The sequence below is a fragment of the Ischnura elegans genome, assembly GCF_921293095.1.
Source record: "Ischnura elegans chromosome 13 unlocalized genomic scaffold, ioIscEleg1.1 SUPER_13_unloc_3, whole genome shotgun sequence".
NCBI lineage: Eukaryota > Metazoa > Arthropoda > Insecta > Odonata > Coenagrionidae > Ischnura > Ischnura elegans.
In genome coordinates, this window is record NW_025791659.1 from 2,398,852 (window position 1) to 2,419,484 (window position 20,633).

General features: G+C 37.5%; 1 protein-coding gene and 2 long non-coding RNA genes across 3 annotated transcripts in view; all 3 read right to left on the reverse strand.

The window, feature by feature from the left end:
• LOC124172966 overlaps positions 1-20,633 on the reverse strand; it is a 382,467-nt gene that overhangs the window by 42,965 nt on the left and 318,869 nt on the right. The gene's annotated exons all lie outside the window — the stretch shown is intronic.
• On the reverse strand, positions 83-8,170 carry LOC124172793. Its single transcript, XR_006868273.1, has 3 exons — positions 8,028-8,170; positions 3,143-3,148; positions 83-159 (listed from the first exon to the last, which is right to left on the reverse strand). It is a non-coding gene; the product is annotated as an uncharacterized LOC124172793 (long non-coding RNA).
• LOC124172792 lies at positions 11,470-11,874 on the reverse strand. The gene is made up of 3 exons (XR_006868272.1): positions 11,790-11,874; positions 11,650-11,685; positions 11,470-11,509 (listed from the first exon to the last, which is right to left on the reverse strand). It is a non-coding gene; the product is annotated as an uncharacterized LOC124172792 (long non-coding RNA).

The following is a 20,633-nucleotide window of genomic DNA, read 5'->3' on the forward strand; positions in this document are numbered from 1 at the left end:
ATGAATGTGAGGAGATGTTAATGGAGAAGGTATTTCATCATAGTACAAGTATGTACTTACCCCCTCCAACCGCCACCCCAAACCCAAATGCGCACCCAAGCGCACTACGTGTGAGTCGCCCAAAAGCTGATCACCGAACATAACGGGCCCTTCCTTGGTCTAATGCTGAAATTATAATAATAATAATAATTATTATTATTATTATTATTTATTCGATGTTTAACACAATACAATGCAATAGTCTTCGTCAAAGTCAATGAAATACTAGAGCTAAATAATACAATTAAGAATACTGCATTCAAGAAATTCATTCATACAGTAGAAAGCTTGGCTACATATCCATAGGTGGAGACAACGCTTAAACTCTGGTAATGAACAGTCTCTGGCCTCTCAGGGTAGGTGGTCAAAAAGGCACAGCTTTACATGGTCAAAAGACTTTCTTGTTGTTGACAGCCTACATTGAGGCTGAATGAGATTTTTTTAGCCTAGTGTGTTATGATGGTGAACGTCACGACCAGTTTTATGGCTGTCCAGGTTCATTTTTACATTTATAAGACATTTAAATATATATTGACCATACAATGTCATTATGCCTTGGAGAGTAGCACGGTTTGTGAAAGTTCATAAAATGCTATCCACTGCATTGTTTGTGTTGTCGAGACGCGAATGACATTTGCATGCGACCTAGCCCCCCCCACTATCCTCCACCCCTTCCCCCACTTCTGAAAATAGAAAATAAAAAAGAGGAAAGGTAATCCAAAAAGCGTTTTACGTATCTCATGGAGAAGCAAAAAAAGGGACACATACGGAGAAAAGAAATTGCAAAGTTTGCGTTGCGTTCTCGCAGCAATGGGAAGGAATGGGTTAGCTGCTGCAGTGGTACAGTTACAATCGGTTTGGGACCATCTGTCACAAGAAGTTGTGCAAAACATGGGAAAACAGTATTGGAATTGACATTCTTGCAAAAACGTCACTCATGCTGACAAATTATACCACCGTACGCTGTTAGATAAAATAATGAAATCACCCTACGAGCCACATCTAAGCTGTTTGGCCACAGGGTTGATAAAAATCATGATTTTTTTCAAAAAAATCATTTTTGTTGATTTTTTTATTTAAATCGGATTTTATTGATTTAAATCGGATTTTTTTGATTTAAATGAGATTTTTATGATTCTCCATCCATCAAAGATTCAGTTAATTGCAAAACTAACTATTTGGGCAGCATAATGGAGAATGATCGTTTGTTGAAACAATAAGAGGCAACAGACTCTAAACTTGATACAACATTTAGTCAATCAGGGGAGAGAACTATGGAAATGCAAATGGTATCAAATTACAAATTAGGCCAGCATAGTACAAAATTGTCATTGGAATTATCAAATGCGCTATACATATTACGCGGTTCTAAAGCATATGAAGTTTAGAAAAAGTCTGTAATTGCAACTTTGTACGGTGCCTACGCTTAGAAGTTAAATCAGAAAACAATTTTTTTTCAATGGATACACTAGTATTCTAACCAAAGCCTTCGACTGTGGGCCATGAACCAGTAGTATGGGTTGAAATGGCAATGCTCAAGCAGTACAATTTATAGGTAATGTGATCTCAGCAGTTAAGAAATCAAGAGGGAGACGAAGTAAGGTGATCTCTGGCCCCAACTAGCTATGTGATGCAATATGAAGTCTTCACCCCTCCAATACCCAAAAATACAAAATGTAACAGTATCTTTATGATTCTCCATTCACCAAAAATTCAGTTATTTGCAAAACTAATTTTTTGGGCAGCATATTGGAGAATATCGTTTGCAGAAACAATAAGAGGCAACATAGGCAGATCCAGGGGGGGCACGTGCCCCCCCAGACCCTTAAAAATATGCTAGATTTTTATTACGGTCTCATTATCATTTCGTTCATTTTGTATGACAAGGTATCCTTGTGCCCCCCTCCTGAACGAAATCCTGGATCCGCCCCTGAGAGGCAACATACTCTAAACCAGATAAGCACCAAGGAAATTCTATCGTAAGAATAATTGAACAGCTTTTCATTTTCCCAGCATCATCAGCTGGAGAGGAAAGTCTTTTCCACTTTTAACTTAGTTCATTCAAAATTGCAGAATAAATTAGGACACAATAAATCTGCAACGTTAGTTGTCTTATAGAATCATTTAAATGATAGCCATCCAATGTAGGTGTCCTCATTGCACAGTGTTGATAGGAATACTATATGATAAGTACATGGTTTTCTTTTTGTATATACGAACTTCTCAATATAAAAACACTTGTTAACCATGATTAGTGAGTGACATGAGGTATTTATTAATATCCTATATCACTCACTTTGTCTGTAATCGGCTAAATCATTATAGTGCATGACAACTTATATTTGCTCTTCGTGCTGTAAAATATGCAACTTTGTTGTAAAATTTTTGTTTAATCTAATTGTTGAATGTTGTCTTTTTCCTTTATTGTGCCTTCATTTATGTGACATAGTGCACTGCCTTCCCCCTGTAATTAGAAGAAAAAACTATTTTTTCCTTTGTCCCACATTTACTTTGGGCTGACAGACCGACTACTCTCTTACACTCACTCTCATTAAAAATTGACGCTGGTCATGGAATTTTTCTAAGCATTAAATGTGGCTCAATTTATTATCTGTCAATTTTACTGATGATTTTCTTTGCGCTAATTGTATTTTCTTTTAAAAAACTGAAATGTAAGATTTTTAAAAATTTTCATGTTACATGCATTCCTACAGTATCATTTATATTTAACAGCCACCATTGTGCTGATAATTGTCAAATCATTGTATGAATTAAGACATAAAAATCAAAATTATACACGTACAGCTTCCTTTTCTTGAGTCTTTAAAAATCAAACATAATAGATCACATTATGATTTAAATCACCTGATTTTTTTAAATAAAAATCGAGTGATTTAAATCATGATTTAAATCGAAGTGATTTAAATCAATCAACCCTGTTTGGCCAGGTGTGAACAATCATGAATAGGCAGCATGCAGTTGGATTCCCACTTGCTCACCACATGATTGAAAAAACTTCATGCATGCTAACGAGTTATACTGCCACACACTGTTGGAAATGGTAATATTTTGATGCTATCCCTTCAATTTAGAATGATTCCACCAGCTACTATTTAAACAATTTTAAGAAAATCCACAATATATATGTCATTGTGATTGATGGTTACTTTTGTATCCATCCAATATTTCCATTGTTGTTGCCAATTGTAGTGAACAATTTTCATCTTCTACTTATAGAAATGGAAAAAATTGCGCAGCAGTAAGGAGATAATGTGAAGTGGTTCAGTTTGGGGCGTTAGCATATAATGAGAGGGGAAATCCTATTGGGTTGGGGTTCCAACACGGGAAGTGAGTGGCTACTGTTAAATACACCAAGTGAAGAGGGGCCCTACCATAGCCGGCATTTGGGAATGGAGTAAAGGAGGAAATGCCACTGATTAGAGAAGGCTTAGTACTTGGTTATTGAGATGTCAATGACGCACAGTGGTCCCAATTTGAAGGAAGCTGGAAAAAAATTATAATGTCGTAATTTCAAAAATGAAATTTGGTAGCAGATTTCAATAACTTGAATCCCATTTCGGCAATATTTTTATGTTATCCCTTTATTTAAAAAATATTTGAGCTATTACTCAAACAATTTTAAGAAAAACCTACAGTATAGCTGTCATTGCGATAGGTAGTAAGTTGTTGTTAATGAAGAACTGAAAACAGTCAATTTTAAGGTAGAACATACATAAGTTATAGATAAAAGGCATGAAGGAACTAACGACATGAAATTGACAAGATTCGAATCCACGACCATCATCATAGTCAGCGAGATGCTGAAATCAGAAAAAATACTCACACTTCATCATTTTTGGCATCCAAGTATTTGATAAGTCACACTAGATGAAATAAATTGACCGATACAAAGGAAATTGAGGAGAGAAATGTTTCAATTTCAATAAAAGTCAATTACATGTTCCACAAAAACGAATTTTAAAACAATCATCATCCAATATCACCCTATCTGACTCAGTGTCACCCTGTAAATCACTTAAAATAAGCAGATTTTCACCTCACCTCATAGGCTAAGCTCATTTTCTAAGAGCTGCTGCAGATATTACAATGTATGGCTTAGATATTAAAAGTCTTCCAAAGAATTCTTCCATAAATGGTGTCTTTCTTCCTAATTGGCTGTTGAAAAAGTGGCTATTTTTTTACGTGAATCGATATGTAAGTTGAAGTTATTAAGGTTTGCCAAATAGGACAGCATAATTCTCAATATTCTTGTTACTACAGAGCTTCAAAGTCCCCAAATCTCACTCAATTCTTTTGTGCAACGAAAACACCCTGTGACGTCAGAGTGCGAGTAAGCAGATTCGCTCCATGGCAATAACAAACAGTAACGACCATAACAGAGGCTCACCGAAGCCCTGCCCTATCTGTGGGAAGAGGTACAAGACGCAAATGGCCCGCCACGTGCAGCGCGTTCACAATGATGTGTTTGCTAAACACGGGAGGGAGACCGTGGAGAGGTGTTGCAAGGCTGTGACCTCCTTGTATGGGAAGGGGGTGCATCGGTACCTAGAGCACTGTATTCTGAAAATATTTGGATCCTCATGGAAGAACTCCCCTGGGGACATATCCCGTAGCCTCTCATGCCTCGGGATAGAAGTTATCCCTTCAGGGTCAACCCTCGAGGAGGCATGCAGAGTTGGTGAGGAAAGAGGTGATGAAACATAAGTGACAATTCATCCTCCGTGGAGACATGATATTTCTTCATAATTTCATGAATGTACTGTTTTCGGTAGTGGGAAATTTTTTAACCCTTTCTAGACGGCGGAGTTTTCATATTAGCATGACTGCTGTACTGAGCTCCAAGAGACTCTTCTTTCTCCTGGTACCAAGCATTTTTAGAGGGCATTCATTAAGAAGGGTCTCCCTGAACCTTTTTCGACCCCTCCACGCAGGGACTTTGCATTATCTCGGACTTCGAGAGTAGTTGTGTTCCCTCCTTTCCGGGTTTACGACCATACCTGCTGCATTGGTTCGCGGTCAACTTATGTATTACTTATATATATTAAGCATATGGATAATTGTTGCTTCCAGGTAAATTACTTTGATGTAAAAGACTGAATTGAATTCCTCATTTTTATTTGAGCATTGTCAAATTTAAAATGAAGTTCTAAGGCCATTATTAATGCATTTAACGCAGCAACAATTTCCTTGTTAATGTTTATACATAACTTGAGATATAAGTTAATATTTGTCAAAGAATTTCGTTTAAAAATTGTAAACACTACTCAAAAGACAAATAATTCAATTCTTAGTGTATATTTCTTAAGAAATAACAAATATTTATTTAGAAAATTGACTGAATAAACAATTGAATGACCGCTATCTCATACCCCTGAGAGGGGTTATAAAAGATGAAGGGTCCAAACCCTGAGGGTTAATCCTAAACCCTGAAGCATTGGGTCCCTAGACAAAGACGTTGTAAACCCACCCTCCTAAAAGGGGGGGAGCGAGAAAACATATATATACGGCTTTCGATCTCCTGGCCGGGAAAATCTCACACGTATATATACGCCCGTCGTCTTCCGGGTCAGGAAACGTGTATATATACGTGTACAGTAGGGAAAAGGTTAAGTTATCCCTATTGACTTTTTAGAACGCTGAGACATTGCCCGAGGTGGGAGATTCATCGTCATCACTTCCTCAGGTGGATTCAGGGTTGTGGAAAAAAGCAGCAACAGAAAACAGGTTTTGCGATCGAGAACCTAGATTTTACTCCACTATACCGTTTTGCACATACAATGGTGGAATTGTCTCATCTTTTTCGTCTTTCATATTTAAGGACACGGTTGGATGCCCTGACACCAGTTTGTGTAATACGTCAGCTTTGGCCGAGGCGGAGATGGGAAATCTCCCGCATGTGTTTAAGGGGTAGAAAATCAGATTTTTTTAGAGTTTTAATTAAAAGGACCATGGGGCATAGCCAAATGGAATTAGGCACCACGCGTTTTAACATCTTGACTTGCTACATCCAAAGAGTAGTCTAAAAGACATCTAGCGGAGACTAACATATTCATTCTAATGTCTTCAATACACCCATGTCTCGTACAGCACAATTTCGATTAGCGCAATTTCGATATAGCGCAAATTCGTTCCTCGGGGAAACATTGCAATGCAGTGCAGCCTAATCAAAAATCTGAAACGCTCTCGTGATAGAACGTGAACTTGCACTAAGTACACATGAAATTTCTATCATTTTACGCATATTAATATTATTGCTTGCCTAAAAATCTTCTTTTTTGTTTACATATTAATCGAAATCCATTGCTGCGCAATGGCCAAAAGTATTAATCGTCATCCAGATGGCCGGCCCACCAAAGTAATTTATCTCGTCTCCTTAACAGAATGATAATAAATAATTTAGATCGTTAATTAAGCGTGGGGCTAGTGGAAATGATTTTTTTTTTCAGCAATACGGTTTGAGACGTATTTTTGCCGTCATAGGTTATCGGGCTTATAGGTATATAGCTTATCCAGTCAGGTTTCGAAATAAATACTTGTTTATTTCTCATGAAAAATAAACTAAGAATAGAATTACTTGTCTTTTGAGTAGCGTTTACAATTGTTAAACGAAATTCTATGACAAATATTAACTTATATCTCAAGTTTTGTATATACATCGAAATGGAAATTGTTGCTGCATTAAATGCATTAATAATGGTGTTAGAACTTCGTTTTAAAGTTGACAATGCTCAGATAAAAATGAAGAATTCAATTCAAAGTCTGTAATTTACGTGCAAGCAACAATTATCCATTTGCTAAATACATATGAGCAATACATAAGTTGACTGCGAACCAATGCCACAGGGATGGTCGTAAACCCGGAAAGGAGGGAGCACAACTACTCTCGGAGTCTGGTATAATGTGGAGTCCCAGCAGGGAGGGGTCGAAAAAAGGTTTAGCGACACCCTTCTTAAGGAATGCCCTCCAAAAATGCTCCATAGCACGAGAAAGAAGAGTCTCTTGGGGCTCAGTACAGCAGTCATGCTAAGACGAAAACTCCGCCATCTCGAAAGGGTTAAAGCAGGAGTGCAATGAAAACAATCATTTCTTGATGATGGGATGGATTGATTGATTTTCAAATTGCTGTCAGAGCGGTCAATTTGGGGCTTGGAGGATTTATTGCCATGGGCTTGGAGGGTTAAAGATAAGGCCCAGCAAGGGTGAGCTCGTCGAGGAAAGGGTCCCGGATTAGCAACCTTTTGGATTGCTTGGGCGAATGTGCGTGGTAGGGAGGAAGAGAAAGTACGTTCACAGCAGTCTGCCGTGCCAACATACTAGATACATTCATAGCAGTGAAAGGGTTGAAGATAATGAAACACAAACACACAAGTAATGGATTTTTTTACGCACCACTAATTTCCGCCGATAGCTTTGGATTTGAGAAGAAACGTCTCGCTCGTATTTCCACCATTTGTGGTACCGCTACCCGCTTTTGGAATGTCTATTAAAAGACCCATTCCTGTCCTGAAAGTCTGCTGCAATTCTTTGCGAAAAAGGTTTGAAATTACGAAACTCGATTTAAAGTGCCAATTTTCCAGTCCCACTGACTTCATACACATTTCGTTAAAAAGTGACACTTTCATATGCATATATAACAACAACACTTTTAGGATGAAACATCAACAAAAATTTAAGTTTTGTTGACCATAACAAATGCTTCATGAAGGTGTACAGTCAGACACAATATTTGGGCATGTTTTTATGATATAATCACTGAAAACCATCGATCCCCTGGTTTTATTCAGGAAAAATACCACTTTTTCAACACCTAATTAGGAAGAAAGACATCTTATGGTGGCCTGATAATTTTTACAGAGCAATTAATAACCTTTTAATGTTAGTATTCAAAACTCCCAAGTTCATCCCATGGCTGGTAGTGGCTAAACAATATATTTTATTGCTCCATGTGAAATGGCAGACAAACTTACCCATATTTCAGGTCTGGCTGCAGACACAGGAAGCTACACCTCTGACGGTCTCCATCCTATCAGGCTGACCAGGATCCTTCAAAGCTATTCGACCATCTTCAATGTGAAACAACACCTCTGCTTTTCCTTGTGACCACACAGCTCGGAGCCTAGATAAGAAATGAATAATATTAGAACCAACGGAACTTATAAGAGTAGAAGGCCCTACTTCCTTGAACTAAGGGCTTGAGTATTCACCAAGCCATGGAAGAAAACTCAACATGTTATACAAATTATGCCCACAAACTAACTTTGCATTTCTTTAAAAACAAAAGTAAACGAGCAACACAAATGAAAATTGCAGTTGCAAAGGTCAAGTAGCTGCCATTCTAGAAAAACATGGCAGTCGTGGGACTGCCGTTGGACTTGAAAACTTTTGGACGTTGATTGATGTTAAAAAATGTACAAGAAGCCTATGCAACAAACTGGATTACGAATATAAACTCGGAAAAGCCAAGTTACTAACAGAAATTTAAGAAAATATTTTTTATAACTACTGCTATGAAAAAAATTGACAAAGTATTGTCAACACTAAACGTAGCAATTCTTTCTGCTTCAGAATATATTTTCATACATGACGAATGAGCAAATTCAAAACTCTTTAATCCCCTCTCCTTCGTTAACAGCGCGGCGGTGACGATATTGAGGTGACGGTCACACAAGTTCATTTTATTCTACCAATCTGAAAAAAGTGCGCCAGTTCAAAATAAGAAGTTTTCACTTCAAAACTGTTCTGCAAGTGTTTCCTTTTCTATATTTCTTCAATATATGGTCGTAAAAACTCATCAAATTTTATGGCACAACCTATTGTCAACACCCTCTACTAATAAGCTACTCAAATTGAACGCATAAAAAAAAAAATCGAGTCACAAGTCCACGCCTTTTACCCACCTACAAAAGTTCTCAGTGTGACATAAGAAGTTTTAACTTCAGAAGAATTACATTACAAATACTTACACATGTAAAATTGTTAAGTTGTAAACATCCAGTATCCATTTTTATTGGATTTTTTTTTCGAGCATTTACTTACCACCTAAGCTGAGAAAAGTATGATAAATTGGATCATATACCAATACTTAAGAGGTCCGTGAAAGTGGTTTTATTTTTCGCTTAAATTCGTGCTAATTGAATGATAAATAGTGGTGAATGATAAAATGAATGGTAAATAACGGCTCAAGGAAGTTAAAAAAGTGTCACCATTGGCAACAAGTTTGATGGACTCGAAGAGGTCTGCAACTGAGCCTCCAAATCAAGGACAATCACCCCTGGTGCCTCCCCCAATTTCACTATATCCGTGTGCTAAAATATGAAACAAGCATAATGAGAGACATTATCAACATATGTATGCACGAAGATAAAATAAAGGAGTGGGGTAAAACCTGGGAACATAAAAAAAAATTTCTTTCCTAATCTGCTATTCACCGAAGTTTTGAATTCACCCGTGGCAGTTGTGATTTTGGGCCCTGTCTAGCGCAGATGTCTCAGCATCCTAAAATTGTAAATAATAAATTGCCGGGGATAAATTGTTTCCGAGTAAGGTAAATTTAGAATTTGGTTGAATAGAATGGACTAAAATAAGTATCCCTCTAGTCTTATTATCAAGTAGGAATAAATGGTTGACTCACATAAATAGGGCATTGCGCCGCCATCTCCCCATTTAAAACAACTAGTGTTTCCTCCAAATGCACTGAATCCGTTTCCTTACACATGAAAGAAACTAAAAGGAGACATTTTACACTAATGTTGAAAATTTTGTTATCTAAATCTGCTATTCACCTAGGTTCTGTATTCACCTGTAACAGTTTTGACTGTGGAGACCCGTCCTCCACAGATGTATCAGCATTCTAAAATTGGGAAAACTTAATTAACGGGAATGAACCATGTTTCCACATAAGGAAAAGGTAGAATTTGGGTCTCACCCGAGGCAATGGCGATGGTGGGGATCCCTTCTTCCTCGATATCTCGGCGCCCTAAAATTAGCTAAAATTAGCACTTTAACTTTCAATGTCACAACTTGAAACAGTTCTTCCTTTACCTACCCCGCGGCATCTGAGGTAGTTGAGACTCCAATCCCTGGTTGTAAGTAAGAGGATTATGTCATCCATGTTTCCCAAACAGAGTATAAAGAAACACGAAGTCAGATATTTGCTTATATTGATTCGGGAAAGTTATAGGTTGATTTCGGATGATTTACATGGTGTGCAATAGGTACTTTTCTAGTCTAAGTATCAAATATAAATATAGCATTAACTCACAGATTCTTCGACATCTGCCTCCTGCTGGTGAACCTCGACTCTGTCCTAAGGTATGAATGAAGAATGAAGTAAGAAGTTTGCAACGGCTGTTTGTATTATTTGAAAATGGTGGAGTGCAAACCGGGCGATATTCAAATACCCTCTCATCTATATCTATTTTTTATCGCAGTTCTAGTATCAATACATGCCGCTCCAACTCCTTTGTACTGGTACCTTCAGAGTTCTGAAAAGGAAAACGGACAATTACAGGGCATAAAGTAAAAAAACTTCATGGGATATGAGAAGTGTCCTATTCACAAATAAAAAGTGTAAATAATTCATTGACTCACATGCGGGAGATTTTCAGTCTTCACCTCGAGGAGAGCTGAGGTGTTACATGATGGAGGCTGAGGAAGCGATGCATACGACTCTCCTACCTCTTCTGATGTCTCAGCGTTCTAAAAGGAAAACATAGTGTCAATGGGGATAGCGTGAACAATTTTCCACTACCGAAAACGACAAAGTATATTTATGAAAATATGGAAAATATCATGTGTCCACGGAGGACGACCCGTCACTTACCCCGTCAACATCCGTCTCCTCCTCCACCCCGCAAAAATGCAGAGATAAACTACACTTAATATTTTTAAAAAATACACAGATAAAATACAATAAATATTTAAAAAAAACACAGATATTAAATGTAATAAATATTTTTAAAAATACAGATATTATATGCAATAAATATTTAAAAAACACAGATATTAAATAAGATAAATATTTAAAAAATACAAATCTAAAAATTATGTGAATTCCTTTATAAAATTCATAGAAAATAAATCTGGGAAATAAAACCTAGGTAAGAATTTCGCTCAAATTAGCACTTTAACTTTCTATATCAGAATTTGAAACAGTTTTTCCTTTACTTACCTCGCGGCGTCAGAGGTGGCTGAAAAATATCCGGAGTCGCAGGAAGACTCAACTCCTCCGACTCAAAGAAAATTATGAGGTCATTAATGTATCCCTAACAGAGGATAAAGAAACCCAAAGTCAAATTTTTGCTTATACTGGTTCGGGAATGTGAAAAGTGGAATTTGGATGATTTCCATGATATGCAATAGGTATTTTTCTAGTCTATCAAATATAAATTTAACATTAACTCACAGATTCTCCGACATCTGCCTCCTGTCCGGGAACCTCGACTCTGTCCTAAGATATAGATGAAGAATGAACTTAGACATTTGCAACGGATGTTTGTATGATTTGAAAATGGTGAAGTGGAGTGCAAACTGTATACATATAAAAAAACCTCTCATATATTTCTATTTTCATCGAAGTACTCTACTCACCACAGGCAACGCTGTCTCCTCCGTAGCTTCAGAGTTCTGAAAAGGAAAACGTAACATTACAGGGCGTACAGTAAAAAGCTTCATGGGATATGAGAAGTGTCATGTATACTATAAAAAGTGTAAATAACTCGTTGACTCACATCCGGAATATTTTCAGCTTCCGTCTGGAGGAGAGCTGACGGAGGCGAAACTTCCACTTCCTCCGTTCTTCCGATGTCAGCATTCTAAAAAAGAAAACATAATGTCAATGGAGATATCATAAACAATTTTCCACTACCGAAAACAATGAAGAATATTAATGAAAAAATGGAAAATATCATGTCTCCATGGAGGACGACCCATCACTTACCCCGTCAAAATCCCTCTCCACCTCCACCCAGCAGGACTCCGGGAGGGATATCCACGAAGGGATCACTTCAACCCCGAGGCATGCGAGGCTCTCCCGAAATTCCTCTGGGGACTCCCTTCATACTGCACCGAATGCACTCAAGATGAAGTGCTCCGGGTACCTGTTTACACCTTTCGAAACCAGGCTGGTTACTCCCCGGGAGCATTTTTCTACAACTTCCCTTCCATATTTTTTGTACACAGAAGGGTGAACTTTCGCGATGTGGCAGACCAATTGCGTGCAAAACCTTTTGCCATATATAGGGCAGGGCTTAGGTGTTTCCCCCTGCCCTTTTTTATGGACACCATCTTCCAATTTATTTTTTATTCATTTCCATATATCTAAAAATAGAAGAATATTTATTTAAATAGACACGAACGTTTGCAAAGGAGAAGCAAAAACTACAGCCTGCCTCCCCGGAATTAACAATTTATAACAAAATAAGCTTATTGGAAAGAAAATATGTGTTCGTAGAGAAAGATCTCAAACATAGTAAATAACCCGTAGACTCGTCACTTACCTCCTCTTCATTTGTCGTCATCCACCCCGCATTCGTCTTTGAGGGATAACCCCAAAGGGATTACCTCTAACCCGAGGCATGCAAGGCTCTCATGTATTTCTTCAGGGGAGTTCCTCCACTGTGCCCCGAAAAGGTTTAATATGAAGTGCTCCAGGTATCGGAATAAACCTTTCGCAACCAGCTAAGTTATTGCCCGGGAGCACTTCTCAATGGTTTTTCAAACACGGAAGGGTGAACATGTTGGATTTGGCGGACCATCTGTGTTTGGTACATTTTCCACAAATAGGGCAGGGCTTCGGTGAGCCTCTACCCTTGGTGGTCTTAGATACCATCCTTCTCTTACGATTGATATTCATGTCTGCATCTCTAAAAATAGAAGAATATTTATTTAAACAGGCACGAACGTTTGCAAAGGAGAAGCAAAATACTACACCTGCCTCCCTTAAATAACAATTCATAATTAACTAAGCTTACTGGAAAGGTAAGGTATGTTCGTACAAATTAAAGTTAAACACAGGAAATATCCAAATGTGAACTTTTCAAAATTTACTTTTAACTCATGGGAGGAAAGAAAAGGTGTCACAGTGATACTCATGGACTAGGTTAATGCCTAAAAATTTTAAAGGCCCTTCCTTCTTATGAGAATATAGAAACAAATGCAATGCTGAACAAGCCCTGTTGGCGGCTACATATAGTCCATAAAGTATGCCAATAAATAAGTTTTACCCATGAGGGAGAGTGATAAAAATGGATACCAGAGATTGGACTAACATGGCCAATATATTTCTTACAAGTCTAACATTTTGGACTCAAAAAATCGACCGGCAGATTCAGATTCTTAAATTTGAACACAAATAAAAATACCGTACGAGTAACAATATTTTCATAAAGAAACGTCACTTGATTGATCAAAACAACAATGTTCACAATAAAGCATAAACTCTTGAAAACGGATTGTTTACGTTCGGAAAGGAAATATTTATAGTGTTACCATCCATAGCATTTGTAATACGCTGGCATCAGTGTCATACTTTGAATTGTTAGAAGAAAAATATTACATTATAGTAATGTCTATATGAAGTTACTATTCCTCATTACACATTATTGCTTCACCTAACTTGCACCACCAAGCTTTAAATCTGCAGTTACTAAAACTGTACCAGAGGTTTGACCAACTTGGCCAATATTTGTTACGAGTCATACGTTTTGGACGGACAATTTCATTTCTTCTCTTATGCACAAGTAGTTGATTCATAATAATTATAATATTTAATTCTAAGCAGACATCACTAGCCTGTTTAAAACACTAATCTTCCTCCTTCAGTCAAGACTATCCCTCTCGATGACACTTTGTATACAATTGAAGGAAAACATTCATACAGCTACCAACCATTACCTACATGTAATACATTTGAATTCGTTCATTTAAAGTTTATTATAAGAGAGGGCTTTATAGTCCTAAATTTGCTTGTTATAATAAAGACGACATTATTATCATTATTATTTAGGTACTTGGCCACCCAGAAAAAAATTGGGGCTGGGGGATGTCTGGTCCCGCTGTTTGTTTAGATTTTGTTATTTTCAAGCGTGGCTGTATCTGGAGGGATCCTGGTCCCTCCAAAGGTTTTGTAGTACCTCTAAAATATCTGGGGGCGGGAAAAAAAATTCAAACAGTCCCCTCGCATTTTGATGGGGGCATGGTACACAGAGACCCAGTAGCCACTCTGATGTAGCAGACATAAATAGGGTAGTTTCCTTCACCAAAGAAAACAAAAGGCATTGATTGCGATTCGTTAATCATCATTAGTGTATTCATAATACACAAATTATTTGGTTTTTGAAATACCGGTTTAGACGAATGGTAAGGGTCAAATTTTATCCTCATTTGAAATAGGCCAGATTGGCTCCCATGCGATTCCACTCCACGTGACGTCACAGGGACCAAGTTTCTACAGGAGAGGATAGGAGTTATACATCGCCCGAGGTTACTAATGCATGCATGAGGCACAGAGCTCAGGGAAACAGGTCTTAATAATCACCTATTAAAACTGGCTAAGGTCGGAAAGTTTTCTTAGTTTGATAAGGTATTTATAAAACTTTTTAAAGCCAACTACCAGCCAGCAAGGTACTCAGCTACCCGCTAGCATCCTGCGTCCTATCAGCGCTGAGAGCCTTGATCAAGGTCACCTCACAAGGTGGGAGCGGGAACCAGAAATGCGTTGTACGAACTTTTCCCATCATTCCTACTTAAGCGTCGCGTTTTCGCGTGATTAAAATTTTTCACTTTTCATTTAATCACAAAAAATAGATATCACCATTTAAAAATCTAAAAGCGTGAAATACGTACTCCATGAGTAATAAGCTTTCGATTTAGGCAATAAAAAATAATACCACCCTAGGCAATAAAAAGAAACCACCCAATTGAAGGAACTTCATCAGAGCTAAGGGGGCTCCCCCCCAGATTTTCTAGCGGGACTACAGTGCTCCAGGGGGGAGGGGGGAGCACTATGCCTGAACTATGAATATATTTATTAATCCAAGTTTCAATTTAATATTGATATAAAAAAAAGGAATTGCTTTTCTCTTCAAATGAAAAAAATGATTGGATGCAGATGTACATTAATGTAGTAATATTATTTACTCAAAGAAATCAATAAAAAATATTCACTGTACTTTGAGTAGCTATGTTACATGTAAACATTCCAAAAATTTTGTAATACAAATCACTATAAAATATTAAGTTTCTAACATTAGAATTCTTTGCAATGAAATAATATGAATTAACCTACACATTAGACACATACAAAAAGCATATTCATAAACCTTGCCTTGCAGTTTCAAAAATAAATACAGCGCTGTGTGTAATTAATACAGAAATAAATATTAAATACAGAAATCAGCAAGTCAAATAGTTTTTCATACAAAAAATGCATATAGCAAATAGGATTACAGTTAGAGTACCTAACATTTCTATGCTGCTATACATGCATAGGTATCAGTTCTAAAATACTGATTAAGAAGAACATTTAAATGTTTAACATAAAAAAATGTGTTCGTAAAATTAAAAACATAACATTCATTAAAAGCTTTGAAAAAATGTATCGTATAGGTCAACTTAGAAACATCGAATAGAACTTAAGTATCATAGAACAACATTATTAAGGTACAAATTGATACAAATACATGCTACACTTACAAGCAATGGCATCTGATGGGGATGAGTCAACTTTTGGGCATCTGATATTACATATCCCAAAAATCATCATCTATGGACCCCAGAAAAATTAGCCGATTCAGGTGATCAGGTGTTAAGTGGGCTTCTGTGGTCACTACTTAAAAAGTTCAGGAGAGAAACCACCCTCTCAGATGCAACTGTAGCACCGACTATAGCCAAGTACTTCATTGCGACCTCATAAATTCCAGGGAAGGCATTTCTCCTATCCTTCAAGAATTGTATTGGATTCGATGATCTACTCAGTAAGGGTGGATCAGGTATAATTTAAATTCTGTGGGTAAACTCCCATCTTGGGAATCAGGAATCGCATGTAAACTTTCTGCTGCCATGGTGTCATGTACTGACCATAGGTTATCTGTAATTTGCTGGTCGGTAACTATGGGGGGACTAAGGGACCACTGACTCCTCAGTGCGGCCTTAATATCCTTGAATTATTCACTGCTTTTACAGCATTAATTGGTGATTTGGAATGTATTTTTTTAATGGGGGTGTAGGATTGTGGCTGCAGCGAAAAGAGTATTTTCCTCAAGCGGGTCCAATCTCAACTCAACTCCTTCCCTCAATTTCTGATGGAGCTCACCTACCACAGAATCATTTACATTTATTTTTGACAGTGCAATGCATATAGAATTCCACATCAGAATCACCAAGGTACCACTGATATACTTATATCCTGATATGTGTTAAGTGGAGGCCTAAAAAGGTGCTAAAATCTTTACAACATCTCCCATAATCTCCAACTCTTCTGCCGTTGGCGTAGGAGGAGCATCCCTGTGGGATGGGGAGAGGAGTATTTTACCCACCATTGGTAACAGCAATGTGAATCTTTCGATACAGTAAAATGTTTGGTTCCACCTGGTGGGAACCTCCTGCTTTCAATATAAGTAAACGCTCCTTCCCACCTTCTTCTGCTCCTCTCTTAAGTGGTCTTGGGCCACATTACTCTGATTAAAGTAAGCCACAATTCTTTTAATTTTCTCAATCACTTCCACCACTTCTTCCTTAGCTCCCAAAGCTTTAGTCACGACCAGGTTTATGTTGTGTGCCAGGCTGGACACATGTACCTCCCGATTGGGAATTAGTAGCCTTGTAGCCCCAACAATATTATAAGCAGTGTCAGTGGTTAAACTAACAATTTTTTCTTTCGTCAATGCTCCATCCGCACATCATATCCTTCAGATCACAGCACATATTGAATGCGGTGTGGTGTGGAGTAAATTGCTTTATCCCGAAAATCATAGATACCATAGTGAAGCTCTGTTCATCTGTGATGAAAAGGAAATTGTGCCACAGTTTCAATAGAAATGTATAATTTCATAGTACAGACATTTTGATTAGAAGAGTAAGAGATGATTACATCTTGTTAATATGGATCCAATGACTATAGTTCTAGTTACTATTATAATAGCCTCAATTTGTAAAAATTCATTTATCTCAGCGACTCAACATCTATTTATTGCTACAATTCACCGCAAAATTGTTGGTAGATTATGGCTTACCAATGCAAAGTCCAGTCAATACGATGAAGTTCATAACAGTTGCTGCATCCATAGTGAAAGAAACCCTCTTCACATATTGCACGGCCTGGCGGACAATGCTGTGGACAGCTTCATATTTTTGTGACAGCACCCTCTTAATCTATAATATGAATAAATAAGAGTGTATTAGTGCGGCATATATGCTACTGCACAAAATGGTGACAAAGAAGACCCTAAAGTTTTTCTAAAACAGTGCTAAACAGATTGGAAGTGTGTACAAGTGAGACTGGAAGAACACCAAACAGGATTCATGAAAGGCTACTAATGATCAGATACTTATTGCTGCTTCAAAATACTGGGAATTTAATAAACACTTCCTTGGGTATCAGTCCATCTTATAAAATCATATGATAGTTTAAATTGGAGAAAAGTGTGGGAAAAAAATGGAAAACTTTCGAATTCCTAGAAAATTAATTGAGTTCGCAAAGCTCCGTTTAAAAATTCCAAATGAAAGGTGAAAGTTGACAATGAATACTCCATGAGCTTTGAGGTAAAGACTGGCATGATACAAGGAGATGGCCTATCAACTATACTTTTTAACTTGGCATTGGAGGAGTCACTGAAAGGAATCAGGAAAACAGACTTGAGAATAAGAATGAGGAAAAACATATCGGTGCTTGCCTTTGCAGGTGACTTGATTTTGCTAGTGGAAAATAAGGAAGACTTAAGAAGAATGACAGAAATTCTGATTTAAAAAAACGAAGAAGTTGGACTGAAAATCAATGATGATAACACAGAGTTTATGTCCTTGGGTCAAAACCCTGATAACTTCAGGAACATTACAATTGAGGATCACAATTTTGAAAGAATAAATGAATTTAAATACCATGGTGCCATAATCAGCTCAAAGAATCATAAATCATATGAGACTCAAAAGAGAATGAATTCAGCAAATAAAATGCCCAGTATGAATGCCTAGAACAAACTGCTAACATCAAAAATTTTATCCATCAGAACCAAACTTAGAACTTATTGAACTAGAAATAAAACCAATCCTTCTATATAGGACTGAATCATGGGTTATCGACAACAGAAGAGAAAAGGAAGTAATTTTCTATGAGAATAAAGTGTTAAGGAAAGTTTTTGGACCAACAAGAGTGACTTGAACCAGGAGAAAAAAACACAACAGGAAAAACAGGGACCTTTTCGACTCGCCAGACGTCGTAGCTGAAGCTAAGAGCCGCAGATTGCAATGGGCAGAGTACATAATATGAAGAGAGCAAGATGCAATATTGAAACAAGTCTGGACAGAAAACCCTGATGGAAGACAACCCCCAGGAAGACTGAGAAAAAGATGGAAGGACACTTGCTGATTGATACGGGGAGAATGTGAGTCAGTGGGGCGGATACAGAAGTTAGAAAGAGTTGGAGGCAGACAGTTGGCAAGGCTAAACACTATCTAGGGTAAAATGGCCATGGGTCACATTGTTTTATTATGTAAAAAACGTGATAATTATTCGATATTTTTTCTGGCATTGAGTATACGAACGAATACTTACTTAATCGCGCTCGCATTCGAAAATTAACTTAACCACTTGAAACACAGTTATCACTTACATAAGTACGGATTAACGTAAGTCGATACACACGTAACTCGGGGGATGCCTGTATTTGAAAATAGCCTTCCTTTGTATAATATAGAGAGCCAAAATCTAAGACAACAAAAAAATCAGAAAATTATTTTCACACATTTCTTAATGAGGAGCTTGCATGGGTCGTAGATTGCTCTAAAAACTATTTTGAATAAGTCAAACGGATACATTAGCTCGCAAAAATACCTTCAGTTTCTCCATTCAACATCAAAAGAAATAAAAAAAATTGCATTTAAAATAAAAAAAAATATCTCAGAGCCGACCACTGCGCGAAGATACCCGAGCGTTGCCGAGGCTAGGCGTGACGTCATAGGTGCCTAAAAAACCGTAGCGAGTAGGGAAATATGCTGAGCGCATGGTGTAAAATTTTGAGGGAGTATTTAGCCGCTCTTCGTCACTTTATTTTGTTCTGTTATTCTTGGGCAAGTTTTTCTATTGCTATTGTGCCTAGATTATTACTTGGGATATTAATAATGCGGCATCGGGGTGATGAAGTACAAGCGTTTCACTTCGTGTGTTTTAGTTATCAGAAAAATGGAAGATAACGTTGCCACTAGTTCGAATAGTACACCTGAAATTCATATTCGTGTACATAATACCCCGCAAGCCGCCTAAAAGGCGTGTGGTATGGGGTGTTAGGACACCAGCCTTTTTTTAGGACACCAAAAATTGATGCCACGACCCTCATGGAATTTGTTAAGACAAATTATTGCTATACGTCGGCGGTAATCGAGTTGTAAAAGAAACTTGTAATACTGGAGGATAACGATCGTAAGCTGTGCTGTTGACATTAGAGTAAGCTGTGCTGCTGAATTTGGCAACGCCGGATTAGCAGAGAAGGTAGTCCTATCCGTCCTACAGTACGAATTCACAGCAAAACAGTCTGCACACAATCCACATGTGAGATCGCGAATCGGTTCCGCTGCCAACACACACACAAGCTACAACCTATTTCAATAATATAGGTAAATCCATAAACAATATACTAGCATATACCATAAAAATACAGTGGGAAATAGGCAAATACTCTTATCAAAAACTGGATGTCACTGTCACATTCTTATATTCATCACGTACAACTTACAATAACAGAACTCGTTATGATGAGTACAACTATTTATTCACTGATTTAAACCCTTAAATTAGCAAGAACACAAGTGACACAGGTGACCTTCCTCACTACTATTCGTTGAAATAATGGAATAACAAACATCACACAGTTTTTGTTCCAATAGCGTGATCGTGAAATGTCATATCTACGGTGAACAACGGAGATTAGCATGCCACTGAAAATTTTTACACCACTGTTAGACATTTATCTATAGCGTAATAGCACTCTTTACAATTCAATCACGATGGAACACTGATAACTCTTGGCCGATATTTTTCAACCTTGTCAAACTTTGTGCATTACAACCACTGGCACTGTGGTTATTAGCAGTAGCTTAACGGGAGATGTCACGTTGAAAATAACACTATTTTGGCACAAAAGTGTTCTTTTATGTCTCCAATCAGCGAGCAAAAGCTGCATTGACTGGAATTCACCCCATAATACAAGCACAGACAGTCCTAAACGACGAATTCTCCGGTACCTACGAATAAACGGATGAAGTTATTGTATATAAAAGCTAAGCGGACATTAGTAAACATCAAAATCGTTCTAATTACATACTTAAATGAATGATATGTTGTCGATAACATCAACTTACAA